This window comes from Colletes latitarsis, chromosome 14 (assembly GCF_051014445.1).
Source record: "Colletes latitarsis isolate SP2378_abdomen chromosome 14, iyColLati1, whole genome shotgun sequence".
Taxonomy (NCBI): Eukaryota; Metazoa; Arthropoda; class Insecta; order Hymenoptera; family Colletidae; genus Colletes; species Colletes latitarsis.
This window is the reverse complement of record NC_135147.1, coordinates 19,132,044-19,148,084: the sequence shown is the minus strand read 5'-3', so window position 1 is coordinate 19,148,084 and position 16,041 is coordinate 19,132,044. Positions and strand designations below refer to the sequence as shown.

The 16,041-nt window shown below is 35.8% G+C and overlaps 1 protein-coding gene across 2 annotated transcripts in view; it reads left to right on the top strand.

Annotated features, from left to right (window-relative positions):
• Positions 1–16,041, top strand: part of LOC143349648 (uncharacterized) — a 67,760-nt gene that overhangs the window by 24,295 nt on the left and 27,424 nt on the right. The window lies entirely within an intron of this gene.

The following is a 16,041-nucleotide window of genomic DNA, read 5'->3' as shown; positions in this document are numbered from 1 at the left end:
AATGTCAATGACAATGCAGAATAAAATTGTATAAAATTGCAATTTTTCTGTCTTCTGTTTTCCATTGAATCGCGATATTCTGTTTGCAAACTTTCAGGAAAACAGTTTCGTTTGAATAACCAGCGACTAAATTTTTAGAGAAATAAAGTACCGATTCTGCAGTTGATGAATCTAAATTGTGACGATAGATCGATCGGCGGATCCACTGGGGAAGTGAGTTAATGATAAGTTGAAAGATTCAATAGCTCTTTTCAATCGTCCAGAGCTAATTGCCTGGTTGTTTTCGTTCTGACCACTGCAAATCAGCGCTTTTATTTGGCACACGTAAAGTCTGCAGCGTTTCGTCGGCTCGATAAATATCAGAAATATCAGAAAAATCCGCCCGTGCTGGCAGTGACGCGAGAACTATCTAATTAAGGAAACTATCTATTCCGCAACGGGCGGTTCCCGATATTCCGTTCGTCGAACGAACTATTTGTCGTATAGGATCCACCGAACTATCGAACGTAGATAAAACTATTTACCTTCGGGGCGAGTGACTGTCAGCAATTTTAACTTTTGAGCGACTTTGGGTCATTCATGACCCACGCCACTGAACAGGGTTACATAATACAGGCCATCACATTATTATTGCGCTTGGCGAAAGTACAAATACTAGTTTATAAATTAAAAAATTAAATTATGACATATGAAGATCATTAACGTTCTTTTTCAATGGAATAATATTTTTTATCGCATCAGTTGATATTCTCTACAAACAAGTATTAATCTATTTATGCTAAAAAATTATTAGTTTAGGAGATATTTTGATTTTAACGTTATTAGGAAATCATTACTCACTCGTCAATATTATGAATTGAGTACACATTATATGACACTTTCTGCATCGATAACATTTGCCCTCTTACTTAATGCTAGTTTTGTTTACGATTTTATTCAGTGATATTACGAAATGTCGCCAGAATAGTTCAAGTTGAAAAATAAGGCGTTCGATGAGCCTCCGATTACAAAGGCCAATATAGGAGTAATAAAATAACACTAGATATATTGCACAATGTACGTGAAACATTAATCTATCGATTCAAATTGTGATACAAATGGTCGTCACATTGAACCTTCTCTGTCATAATTTTCTAACAATGTTAAAAATAAAGTATTTCTTAAATTATTGATTTTTTAACATAGATAGGTTAATACTTTTTTGTAGAGAATATCAAGATGCATCATATGATGTAATAAAAAATGTATAATTTCGTTTGAAAAAAGACCTAACCCAGACCTTCATATGTCTTCTAAACGTTCATTTAAAGAAAACTAATATTGGAATGTGATTCCCTAAAAACAATATGTGGTGAGCCACCCTGTATACTTCAGAAATAATTTCTCTACCAAAATTCTATATTATTATATCACTGACGAATTCTTAAAACAAGTAACTTTAAAATAGACTATTTAAAAAAATGAATATAATTATTTGGATAATTGACCCAATATTATGAATTTTTACTAATATGCCCATTACAGATTTTACATTTCATTTGTAGCAGAATATTTTAACTAGGAATCTCGAAAAATAGGCGAATTTAATTTTCAGTAGTAAGAATATGATAATAGCAATCAAGATAAATGCTTGCTCGAAAGTAATGAGAAAAATTCATCGTAACCGCATGAGAGTTTTTTTATACTGTTCTCGATCGTAATTTCAACCCTCAGTAAATTATACAATCACTATAAACGATTGCAGATTATTAAAAATTATACTTTCGTAAATTGCAATGAGTTTTTGTGATTTCTTTCGGGTAAATATTTATCTTAATCAATAAACTCAAAATAAATTGTTAACAAACAGTATTTCTGTAAATGTAGCATTATTTTGGAGAATCTAAGAATTGCTATTTTCAATACATTCTTAACAATATATACGGACCACCTTTTCAATTTAATTTTTTAAAATTATTAGGTCTCATTTTGGAATTATAAATATCTTAGGCTGCAAAATATTCGTTAATTGTTAACAAACAATATTTCTGTAAATGTAGAATTATTTTGGAGAATCTAACAAATTGCTATTTTCAATACATTCTCAACGATGTATACGGAACACCTTTTCAATTTAATTTTTTTCAATTATTAGGTCACGTTGGAATTATAAATGTCTTAGGATGCAAGATATTCATTAATATTGAAATAATCGCACGGGAAACTAGAAGAAATTCTTGTCGGGTCTATTAAATAGTAATTGCATGTTTCATCAGCGGAGAGTACGTCGGAGTAAACGATTCCAACTGTGGAAACGCAACTAGCTTGCGATCTAAATGCGTCAGGAAGTCAAGGTTGTCGGTTGGGGGAGGGGGTTTGATACATGCTAGGCCGCACACAGGGAGAAAAAGAAATTTTGCATGGGCGCATCAAGGTGTGCAATCGATTCCGGTGCAGTCGACCAAGCACGCGTCTAGCTGCTCTCGTCGCTGATATCTTTACGCTGGTCGACGTTTATGCCACCTGGAACAGATAAATTTATTTACCTACGGACGTTCAACGATGGAAAATTACGCGATATAGGAAAAGCTATTATACGAATAATATGTAGCAACGAACATATTTTCATTCGCAAACAACATTTATTCGTTGGCGACGAATACATTTGCATTTCCATTTCTACGAAAATTTATTCGTCTGCAATTATTCTCTTTGCTCGCTGGACTTTAATATAGGACAATTTCCAATATAGGATATTTGTGTGTACGAGAAAATGTTTTGATAGGAAAATTTGCGAATACAGGATAAGATTTTCCATTACGACTTCTGTTGTTGTACGTTTACGTGTACGTGTTATCTGTGTGTCGGGTATGCAAGGTCGGCGCATTCCTTGATACTATCACTGCGGACTATCTACTTTCTCCCTAGATCGCGCGATGTTACAAACAAAACTTTAAACGAAGGTTTCTATCATACATATTTATGCTCGAATGAAAAATTTTAATGGTCGTGTAAGAGATCCGTACACTTGACTTAATGACACGTAATCAGAAGTTGCTGCACTTAAGATGGCGACCACAAGATAACGGTAGAAGTCCAGTTTGTATCACGTGTTGAAAATATCACTTGAAAATATCAACTTGTACGCGTTTGTAGAGGCAGGAACAAGTACCGTTCGACCAGCGGTTTATCACGATGATTTATCGTCCAAGAGTTGTTCATTTTTGCATACGAGTGGCTCGGTTCTCCAACGGTGAAAGGCAGAAAATGGCGTTCGATGCAGCGCAACGTCGATGCTTAATTTTAATCGGTGAAACAGATGATCGTTATTCGCGTGGAAACAAAAATCGTCACGGTTTTGATTTGTGAGCTGATGCATTTATTGTAATTAATCTTTTCGATCTCAAATGGCTAATGAGACGGATAATCGACACGATAAACATCGATGATTGAAAAGTCTGATACAAGTCTGGGTCAATTTGAATATAATATAGTTACTATTATATAGTGTTATTCAAATTATACAATATTATACAGGGTGTTCGGTCACCCCTGGGAAAAATATTAATGGGAGATTCTGGAGGCCAAAATAAAACGAAAAGCAAGAATACCAATTTGTTGATCGAGGTTTCATTAAAAAGTTATTAACGTTTAAAGTTCCGCCTGTAGAACGACAATCAGCTGCTAGTGATTCTCACTGAGAAAACTGTAAGGCTGTCGATACGTCACTGAGTAGAGAACACGAATTTTAAACGTTAATAACTTTTTAACGAAGCCTCAATCAACAAATTGGTATTCTTGGTTTCATTCTTATTTTGACCTCTAAAATCTCCCATTAAAATTTTATATGCCGGATAATTGGACTATATCTACATATGAAGTGATAAAAAAGGGGATGTAATTACAAATCTTTGATTATAGATTGTATTTACGGTAAAGAATTTTTTTCTCGAAAATGGGTAGGATTTCGGGGGTGTGTGTATTCACCAAAAACGATTGTAATTAACCCCCGCAACCGAAAATATTTTTTTTAGAACGATATGAAATTTTTTAATTTTGTTGAAAAGTTTCACACCTTCTCGAATTTTTTTCTAGAAAGTGAGTAGGATTTCGGAGGTATGTCTATTGATCAAAAATGATTGTAATTGACCCCCGCAATCGAAAATAATTTTTTCAGACCGATTTGAAATTTTTTTTTTTCGTCGAAAAATTTAGGCACCTACCCCCTGTCGATTTTTCTTAAAAATTAGTTTTTTAATTTTGATAATTTTATTTGACGCCCTACAGAAAAGTTGTCTAATACTTTTTTGTAGGTACCCATGAGCTCTACTTCAGAAAAAAGTTTCATTGAAATATATTCACTATTGTAGAAGTTATGGCTGTTTGAAAATTGGACCATTTTTATGAGGTTTTCATCATTTTGCGGGGTCAAGGACCAACTTTTCGAATATATTTGCGATTTGTACATATTCTCCATCAAAATACGCGTAGTTTGCTTTTTTAAACATTAAAATCGTCCAATCCGTTCAGGAGTTATGACATTTTAAAGATTCGCATGAAATTTCGGGGAACCATTTCTGGCCTCACATTAAATTTTTGTTTAGGAATTTTTTCCTCGAAAATGCGTAGGATTTCGGGGATATGTGTAATGACCAAAAAAGATTATGATTAACCCCCCTAGCTAAAAATAATTTTTTTAGAACGATTTGAAATTTTTTTTTTCGCCGTAAAATTTTAGAAGACTCCCGTCGATTTTTCTTAAAAATTCGTTTTTGATTTTTAATAAATTTGTTTGACGCTGGACGGAAATACTTCAATTATTAATTTCTGACCCCATGCACCTTAATAATTTTTTATTCTATATTCAACAGATTTTCGAATGGGATGATTAAATGTTACACATTATACTTACAAAACTCAAGGTGTCCTTCATATTTGGATAAAAGAGGAAATCAGCAAAAAATTAATTGTTGCTGTATATGCTCCTCTTTATATCAAAAATTTTTTTATGCAACGTGTAGTTTACAAGAAAAATTAAGATGAAAGAGTTAAATGACTCACTCTGTATATATATTGCATATAACATTTTATATTGCTACACTATATCATACTATATTGTATACTGCATTTCTAAAATAATCTTTGCAAAATTCGCTCAGCATCCGTTCCGAATTTCGCGAGTTACGAAAAATCATGGCGGTACAAACGCGAGTCGTCACGATGAAATAGATGTTTCTGTTTTGTGTTTCGAGATCGCGAAGTATTTTCGACGCGGTACACGATCTGAAACGTCGCTCGAGCGGGCCAATATGCTTGATTAATATCGAGGTTAACGGCTCTGGCTGCTGGTCTCTTATCGGGTTTGCATACAATGTGTTATAGGAGTCGTTTATTCCTGCCAAAAATATTACACTCTTGACCGAGAGTGCTAGAAACCCGCTTCAATCGGGAGACAAAGTAGTTGAAAAACGCTCGAAAGTTTCGAGATCCTCGTGAAGGATGAAACTTCTGCTGGTGTTTTGTCTTCGTCGTTCTACGACCTCGTTTCTTCATCCAAACTCACGGACGTACCTGCGGAATATAATTTGTTTCGCATTTACGTTAATTTTTACGACGATGCAAATTTTCTTGGACGATCGAAACGTCTTTCCAAGTGTCGAGTTGACGAGTTTCCATAGTCTCCAAATTCGATTACTACATTGTATGTAAATTGTTCATCTAGTACCATCTTCTTGTAAGTTAAAGCTCAAAACTATTTTAAAATAATCAATTTGTACGGGTGAAAATTGATCCACGTCTAAAAATAGGATAAATTCTTTTTAGAAAATATCAGAGGACAAACGGGAATTTACAAAGTTTAGACTCTGTTCCAATTCATTTTGGATCTATGTCGACCGTATTTCACCGTGTATCGTTTATCCATTTCGCGTAGACGAAGACAGAGAGCAACGAGAAACAATACGACGGAGATAATTGGTTAACGCGTAAGTTGTACGCGATTCTGGCAACGAAATGTTCAACTGCGAATTTATTCGTGACCATAAATTTCGTCGAAATCGTAAATCGACGCCACCGGTTGTATCAAGCTTACACCAGTTTTACTACTACTTGTTGAACGGGTTCCGTACTAAAACTAGCATGGATCTCGGGCTTTTACTCTTTCTCGCGAACTTCGCGTCTTCTATATTGAATTCTTGGCTGCGTTCTTGCCGGGTACCGGCTTGTCCGATTCGTAAGCTCGAATTTTAAAACATTACGAAATTATGCAAATCGTTTGTCAAACGCAACGGTTCCTCAAATCACTGATGATATTTTCTCTCTATTTTCATCAGTCCTTCCGTGCATACATCGTAGGTTATACAGATTCTTCGTAAGAAAAAATAAAAGTACTTTGTACGAGTCTTTATTTTTGAAAAAATGGAGTTTGAAAATTAACAAGGCACGCGTGAAGTAGAGTTTGGACCTCAGCGTAAGTAGAAACAGCGAGCAATGGTTGGACGCGACCATTTCTGGTCGAAATATGCGACATATTTAAAGATTAATATTACATTATTTCTATTATCAGTTCGAGGTTCAGTGGTATAGAAATAAAAATTATAATTTGTAATTATTTCTTTCTCCTTATTTCGTGAAGTAGAGTTTGGACCCCAGCGTAAGTAGAAACAGCGAGCAATGGTTGGACGCGACCATTTCTGGTCGAAATATGCGACATATTTAAAGATTAATATTACATTATTTCTATTATCAGTTCGAGATATAATTTGTAATTATTTCTTTCTCCTTATTTCTGTGTTATTTCTTCTATAATAAATTTTTTGAACGGACAGGGAAGGAATAGGGGTAGGTCGGAAGACCCAGTAAGCTGCCTAGTATTATTTATGGCCGTACATAAATTAGTCGATTATGATTAATTATTAATTCTTATTTTTATTTCAAATGAAATTTGCCCAGGTCTGCTCATATTTCGTGTTCAACGATTACTCAATTGCTACCTTTGTATGTACCATCAAGATATTTAAGAAATCACTTTCTATTTTACTCTGTAATTTAACACACAACGTTTGGATCTCAAAATTGTGTAAATAGAATGATTCACTGAGCGATAATGTTTGTGAGGCAGGCTTATGGCCGCAGGATGGCGCTTTACGTTGAAGCACTGGTCGACCGTAGGGGAACCCCCAAGTAAAGCTCGCCAGTCGGTCGCGGGGAATTCCCGTGTTTGCATATTACTATCGAAACAGTTTTGTAAAATATCTCTTCTTCGCTACCTTTCTAATTTCGCTATATGATTTATTAGATCTGAATAAATTACATTATCTATTACTATTGGACCACAGTTTGACTACGTAAAATCGACATCTGCAGTTTCTTACATATTACATCTTTGTACTAAAGGGTTTAATCACGTTAATAGATGAATAATAATAATTTATGAATTTCAGTCGAATGAAACTACCGATAATCACCGGTAAAATACCTGTAAATTAAAAAATGGCGTATTTAAAATGATTTCATTTTTTAATCGGTGAATTTAATTTATCATTCTTCGCTGTTCCTCGTCGATGGCGGACGCTTATGGCTTGGACGAAAGCTCGGAAAGTGATTTGTCGGTGCGTGCCTCGGGGCGAGCTAGATGCTAGACTGAAAATAGAATGTAATTGCGCGTAGGCATTGCGAAGCAACGGGTGGTAAGTTCGCTCGAAGGACGGCCGTGCTACGGAATGCAGATGCACGCAGGTGCAATTGCGTTGCAATTTTGTCCCCTCCGCGAGCATTTCCGCGTGACGACACGCGTCCGTTCATGCTCCGATCCGTGACTGCGGAATTGATCGAACGCCATTTTCGCAAGTCGACCGTTTACTATCGATTCGTTTCGTCCCATCCGTACTTACATCGACGTCTCGTAAAAACAAATCGAATTTTCCGTGTCGTTCGCTCGGCTCTTTTGAGCTCGATCCGACAGGGGGGCCGGATACTCCGTCGTTTGAATATTATCGATTGTCGAACGTTTACATGACTTGTTGGCGTCGAGCGCGTTAAACGTTGCCGCGCTTTCGCGCACCGGGTGACCCAGAAGACGCTGTTTCTCGAACCTTTCGATCGCGAATTTCCCATCGGGCCGACAGAACACGAGAAACGAAATTCCCACTGAAATTCTGAACAATTTCGAGATTTATTCGAGATTTTGTAGGGAAGACCGGGGCTAGAAGTTCTGATTTTGAGAAAAAATAAAAAATGACTAGGAAATAATGTAGTCACTCCTGATTATTGTTAAATTTAATATATAAGTTTTTCATAGAAACTCGGTTTTTTGTGATTAGTCGAAGTGGAACTTCTTACTTCTCTTTGGGGTAAGTTGTTACTAAGAAATGAGTGTTACTTTCTAATGAGACATTTCATTCTCTGATGTAAAAGAAAATTTTATTAATAAGGTTTGTTTATTAACTTCGGATTAACACAAATATACCGAGTGTTCAACCACCTCTGGGGAAAATTGTAATGGGAGATTCTAGAGGCCAAAATAAGACGAAAATCAAGAATACCAATTTGTTGATTGAGGCTTCTTTAAGATGTTATTAACGTTTAAAGTTCCGCCTGTAGAACGGCAACCTGCGAACAGCTGCGTACGCGTGATAGTGGTTCTCACTCAGCATGAGAGACTCTACTCACTGACGTATCGACAGCCTTACAGTTTTCTGAGTGAGAGCCGCTATCGTGCGTACGCAGCTGTTCTCAAGTTGCCGTTCTACAGGCGGAACTTCAAACTTTAATAACTTTTTAACAAAGCCTCAATCAACAAGTTGTTATTCTTGATTTTCGTCTTATTTTGGCCTCTAGAATCTCCCATTAAAATTTTCCCCCAGGGGTGGCCGAACATCCTGTATATGTCGGAGAAACAACGTCAGTTCCTAGAGTATACATTACAGTTTCAAGCTCTTTTTGAGTTTTTGTCAATTCTGTTTTCTGTAGCTCATACTATGATAAATTAAATGTTTATTTTCGTTTCCTCAATTATTTGTAATATGTCTCACTTCAAGAACTTGCTTCTTTATAAAAAAACACCAAAGCGAACATAAAAAATCGCGTTTTACAGTAGAAGACTTCCTCGAGGGTTAAACTCGCTAAAACGATGAATTATAAAATAAAAGTATCGAAGTATATCGCATAATCACTCGTCGAAGGGAAGAGTATTATCTCACAAATAATGGACGAAGCTAAAAATCATCATTAAGTAACATAATTCAGTTGTCCACTTAAGCGGAGCATATAACGAATGCTGCCAAGTTATCTTATATCGCATGTTTAGCGTGTACTAGTGTGTCATCATCTCTCATCTCTCTCTAAAATTTTCTCGAATATGCTCGAGTTCACCGAACATCGTACATTTATTTCGAAAGTCGGAGAACCGTGACACTTTTTTACGTTTCTTCTCCCTGAGGAGACGATACGAAACGTTTCTTTCCACGGTGTCGCGTTTCCGCCATTCGATTCAACGTTCTTGTTTCATTCTGGTGCTTCGACTCGTTTCTTTACTGCACGACCCTCGTAAAGAACCACGTCCTTTACGGGGCTAAAAGTTCCCCGGGACGCGCGGATTCGTTGAAATTCGTTCGGTTTACTGATCGTACGTTTCCTCTACTGGCATACGATACGCAAACGAGGCGTCACGTGCGCGCGCGTTTACTTTGCATACACCGTGGTACGCGAAGTTCGTGTCTATCGGGAAATCAATGAGTACATGAACTTCGCGGTAGTTCCGTAACATTCTCCCGCATCAATGACCGTAGAACGCAGACTGTCATTTGCTGTGACAAAGGTTGACTTCAAACGTTCGGTTTCGTATTTCTGCATGACGTGATCCAATAAAAATAACTGGATCGTGTAAATCTTCGATGGACTACAAAACCTTATCGGACCGCTGGTAGCGCTGAAACGTCTCTGCAAACAGTTTCTTTTAAAACCTTAACTCGCGAGTGCCAAAAATAATGGAAAATATTTATCGAAATTAACGCGCAATTTTAAAACTCTAATATTCAAAATTTTTAACATTTACAAGGAAACTACAATCATGAAAGAGTTGCTACTGGTCATCAGGATGAATTTTTCGTATTTAGTTTTGATTTGAAAATATTCGAAACAATATATGCGATTCTAATTGTTAGTTGTATGTTGGTGACAGACGTGTTTCTAAAGCATTTTTTGATGTTTAAATAATAATAATTACAGTTAAATTTTCCGCTTATAATTTAGTATTCGAATACAACAGAATTTTATTTTTCATTTTGAAATATTCGAACAAAAATGGTATTTTTACTATTTGAACGTTGTACAAATCTCTGTCAGACGCGACAAGTGTGCGTTAAGGATCGTTTAAAATCTGATTGGACCGGGAAGCAGGCACGATTCCAGCATGAGAATTAAGAGAATTTACATATCTGAACCGCGTTGTCGCGTGAAATAATTAGAAACCCTTACACCAGCGCGATAAGAATTCCTTTAACGAACTATTAAATCGTACAATTTTCGTGGAATTTGGCAGAAACGTGGTAAACACAGTCGAAGAACGTAGGTTGGAACTCAATTAGAGTCTCGTTTGGTCGTAAAATTCATTTGTCAGATGCAAATTGAGGCAGTGCGATTACGTTGAAAATTCTCGAACATTTTCCATTGCGTCAGAGTTTGTAGAAATACATCAAATGAAAGACTCTTTTTAATTACTTTCAATCTATATTTAAAAGGGAAACTTGATTCCATTCTAGTTTGGAGCTGTAAAAATGTTGGAAGCTGAAATTTGAGAGACACTGAACCAAATATTGGAAAGTTATTAGAAATAATAAAAATCTTTACACCGTCGTAATGTCGTCGATAGCACCGTCAAACACGAGGTTGCATCGAGGGTTCGTTGACCTCGTTAGAGCGAACAGCGTTGTTCCGCGACGAAATTAGCCACCGATAAACGGTCGAACACGCGTACTTGAACTGTAGGTTCAAGTTTAACGATCCTGTTCTACTTTTCCGCGGACGCCTTGGCGGAAACTACGGACACTCGGTACGATTGCTAGAAGTTGTTCCACGACGCGGTAAAATGCACCCTGGCTGCCATTATTGAGTCACTTTAAAGAGGGTTACACCGCTACGAAATTTCCGTGTAAGATACTATTAAATTTTCGAGCACCACGAGATAAGGGGGGAAATCGAATTTGTATGAAAATCATAAATAAAGCGTTAACAAAATGCAAGACAAATATTTTGTCAGTTGGATATTTGCATTTGAACCAATCATAGCTTTTGTAATTATAAAAAAATTTACTCGACTGGATTTTTGAAACTTTATCATAGTTTTGTATAATAAATATTTAGTTCCATTGCAATGTATATTTCTTCAAGTATCTATCGTTTTAATTTCTTTGATGCAAATAAATACACCATAATTGTCGGTAGTTCTAGTGTTAACGGATGAGGTAAAATATTTAAAAAATTGACAGAGATAAGAGAATGAATATAAATTTTGGTTTTCGATAAGTAATGTCTGAAGAAAAGAATAAAATATTTTAACATTTGTTTTTATTAATGTTTAATAATATTAGTTGGGTGGTGGTCCTTGGAAGTTTAGCTTGAACACCCGAGAGATGTCACTCTTTGTAGGTCCTTGTGGCGACATAGTAATTTAAAAAACCTTTTTTAGTTTTCCAAAGATTCTAAGGAATGAACTTTACATTATTATAAACCGTGTTGGAAATATATAATAAATAATAGTAGAAGAAATACGTTACATCCCATTTGAGTTAGAAAGGACGGGTAAAGCCCTTGGCCGATAAAAAGCCCATTCCTCCCGGAACTGGTTTTTCCAGCTCCGAATAGTACTAAAAACAAAATGTATTTTCTCTAACGTAAACTCGCGAGCCATAAAAAGCTAATGAAAAATATATAAGTATTTATAGAAGCTATTTTTAATGCTACATATTTTTACGATGTGCTCTAAATAAAAACCTTTACACAGAAAAGTTTCTTTCTAACTTTTGCGAAATATCTCCGTATTTGATCGTGGAATTAGCCATAAATATGTTTAGAAATTTTTTAAGGTTAGTCGTATCAGTAAACTTGAAATATAAAATACAACTTTTTGAATTTTCGTTTCAATTAACGTCTTCGTTGTCGAATTAAAAATTGACAACATTTTTATACTACGATATTGTTTGTTTCGCGCAATAATTATACTCGTTTCCTATAAGGAAGTAATATCGAGGAAAGACCAATTTCATCACGCCATTTTCTCTCCTCCGCCAATCAGTAGATTTGTCCCGGTCACGTGATGCGCGTGCAATCCGTGAAACAGAACGACCGAGGTTCGTGGAGGAAGATCGTTCCGCTGGAAAACGCGGAACGGCGCCCATTAAGAAGATTAACGAAGTCGTTCCGTTTCGATAAGCCTCTAGATCAAGGCCCATCGATCGCCATGACATTGCCAGATCGATGCGTTCCGTTGATTTCTGCACTGAACTCGGTGGCATGGCCGAGTCTTCCGCGGCGGCCGCCTTGAAGTATTCATAGCTTTGTCGTATCGCCAGGACGTCGTTGATACCTATAACAACTCTAGTCTCGAAACGCGCGCCAAGAATAAGTACGTTGTATCGCGTAAACACACCGCGGGACCCACCTATAGGCTACTCTATACAGGGTGGGCCACTATTGCCATTTAAATTTGTGTCATTATCTCCACGGGTAGCGAAAAATATTTCAGATGAAGTTGAACGGTTTTAAGAGGGGCATATTCTGGTGATACTAGTGTTTTAGGTCATCAACGATGGAATTATATATTTTTTATTGTATCAATTGATGCTCCTTTATATTCTTTACAAAACAGTACTAACCTACTTGTAGTAAGAAATCATTTAGGAGATATTTTAATTTTAATTTTATTAGGAAATTGTGACTCCTTTGTTAACATTTTCTGAATCGACAGATTTATGATTCACTTACACTGTGTAATGTATCTAGTGTTATTTACATTCAGTGGTGATATGAACACTCATATTAATCATGGTGGTCAGCATACAACTTATTTTTTAAATTGAACTATTCTCAAATGTTTACATTTCATAACGTTGTTGAATAAAATTCATAATATTGACGAAAGAGTCACGATTTTCTGACAACATTAAAATTAAAATATCTCCTAAACTAACGAATTTTTAACATAAATAGATTATTCCTTTTTTTTCAAAAATATCAAGGAGCATCAGTGGATGCAATAAGAAATATATGACTACATTTAAATAATCGTTGATGACCTTCATACATATGTTCTCTACACGTCCACCTACAAGAAAAGTATAATATTTTTCGCTAGAAATAATGATCCACCCTATTTTATCAAATTGACGTCTATAAAATTTCTCGAACGAAACAAATACAAAGGTAGCTTTGAAGATATTTTTTATTCAAGTGTAAGAATGTGTTTCCCTACGTTCATTTGTCCGTTTGAATCGTTTTATCCGCGATTCGAGAACATCTGAGCAAATTTTCATAAAATTTCGTAAGCGCGAGTAAAACTTTGGAACTGAAAAAATGGGTTGCTTTATATCAATACGGCTGATTTTTTTCAACGGACGTCCGGACGAGCCGAGTTGCGAGAAAAAGCTAGTTACGGATAAGGGTGTTGCTCGTTAGAGAAGTGGAATAAGCCAGCAGTCAGACTAGTAGCACGGACAGAAACTTCTCGGCCGCGGAAGACGATGCTCGTCGGCGAATGGGATTAATGAAACAGCGACTGGAATTCTATCGCGCGTATTTGTTTCTTTTATCGTATGGAATTTGTGTAAGACGGTGTATAAAACACGAAACGACTAAGAGAGTAATCGATAAAGGAAGGTTAGGTTCGTTTGTCAGGAAGAACTAGCACCGTGTAATTCGTAGACGCGTCGCGATTCGACGAAATGCTATTAGATATGTCTGTTGTAAAGGTTACTGACGTAGTTTATGACGGCAAGTAGACTGCATTAATTTTAAACGAATAGGTGGGGCCAAGCTCATGAGAAGAAAGTGCAAATGTACTTTAGTCTGAATATTAAAAGTGGACCTAAGAGTCGAATGAGAAGGTCAAAAGTGCACCTAACAGACGATAATAAAACTATATGACCTGTTGGTGGAATCGAATATACAGAATGTTCAATTTTAGTATATAAATGCAAATTGCTCACTCACTCAAAAAAATTCATTACTGAAAATATAATGTTTGACGAAGAATATTCTACTTCCGAAAAAAAAAATTGTAAGTCGTTTTAAAAAAATATTTTCGGTTGCAGGGGTCAATTACAATCATTTTTGGTGAATAGACATACCCCCAAAATCGTATGCACTTTCGAGAAAAAATTCATTACTGAAAATGCAATGTCTGACTAGGAATATTCTACTGAAATTTTTCGACAAAATTAAAAAATTTCAAATCGTTCTAAAAAAAATATTTTTAGTTGCGGGGGTCAATTACAATCATTTTTGGTCGATAGACATACCCCCGAAATCCTACGTACTTTCGAGAAAAAAATTCTTTACCGAAAATATAATATGAGGCCTGAAATGGTTTCTTGAAATTTCATTCATATCTTTAAAATGTCATAACTCCTGAACGGATTGGACGATTTTAATGTTTAAAAAAGCAAATTACGCGTATTTTAGTAGCGAATATGTAGCAATTATAAAAATATTCGAAAAGTTGGTCCTTGACCCCACAAAATGAGAAAAACCCCATAAAAATGGTCCAATTTTCAAACACTCATAACTCCTACAATAGTGAATATATTTCAATGAAACTTTTTTCTGAAGTAGTGCTTATGGGCACCTACAAAAAAGTATTAGACAACTTTTCTGTAGGGCGTCAAACAAATTTATTAAAAATGAATAACTAATTTTTAAGAAAAATCGACAGGGGGTAGGTGCCTAAATTGTTCGACGAAATTGAAAAATTTCAAATCATTCTGGAAAAATTATTTTCGGTTGCGGGGGTCAATTACAATTATTTTTGGTGAATAGACACACCCCTGAAATCCTACGCACTTTCGAGAAAAAAATTCGAGTAAGTGGACAAATTTTTCGACAAAATTAAAAAATTTCAAATCGTTCTAAAAAAAATATTTTCGGTTGCGAGGGTCAGTTACAATCATTTTTGGTGAATAGACACACCCCTGAAATCCTACGTACTTTCGAGAAAAAAATTCTTTACCGAAAATATACTGTGTTGTCAGAAATGTTTTCCCGAAATTTCGTACGTATGTTTAAAAAATCATAACTTTTGGATGGATTGAAGTATTTTAATGTTTCAAAATTCAAACAAAACGTATTAATGGAGATTACTTTTTAACGCAGTCTCAATCAAAAAATTGTTATTCTAGATCTGCGTCTAGAATTTTTAGAATCTCCCATTAAAATTTTTCCCAGGGGTGGCCGAACACCGTGTACATTGAAAACAATTGAAACCATTGCCTTGAATCTAATTTCACATCTTACAAAAATCTAATTCAATATAAAAAATGCTTCTGTTTACATTTCGTGACTTACTGTATATACAGACACATTCCTAACATAATCTTTAGAATCGATACAGAGAAATTAAAATTAACATCTTGATGATACAGCTAGTCATTACTACTGCATATAATTCTCTGTAAAGTCAAATTCTGAATCATTTCTCTCGAATGTGACGACCGTAGATTAATCAGATATGTCAAGGATAACCATCACATCGAATCCATCTTATCGAATTTGCTATTTTCACCTCCAAAATCGTGATCAGCGACCGGAAACTCGTCGCAGAATTCGTGCAACGAAAGGTCAACGGTCGAATATATCAAATATTGGTTAACCAGCAGCATGTTTAACCAGGTTCCCGTTTAGACGCAGACAAATGAATCCAGTTTCATCGTTCGTCATATTTTATCGCGAGAGAAAGTCGTGCCAACTTGGCGACCGGTCGGTCGGATTCCCCGAAGTGCAAGGATCGCGACAGAGGGAACGACGACCGATTTCTTTCGGCGTTTTCTCTCGTCGTCGCGATGCTCGGTGACC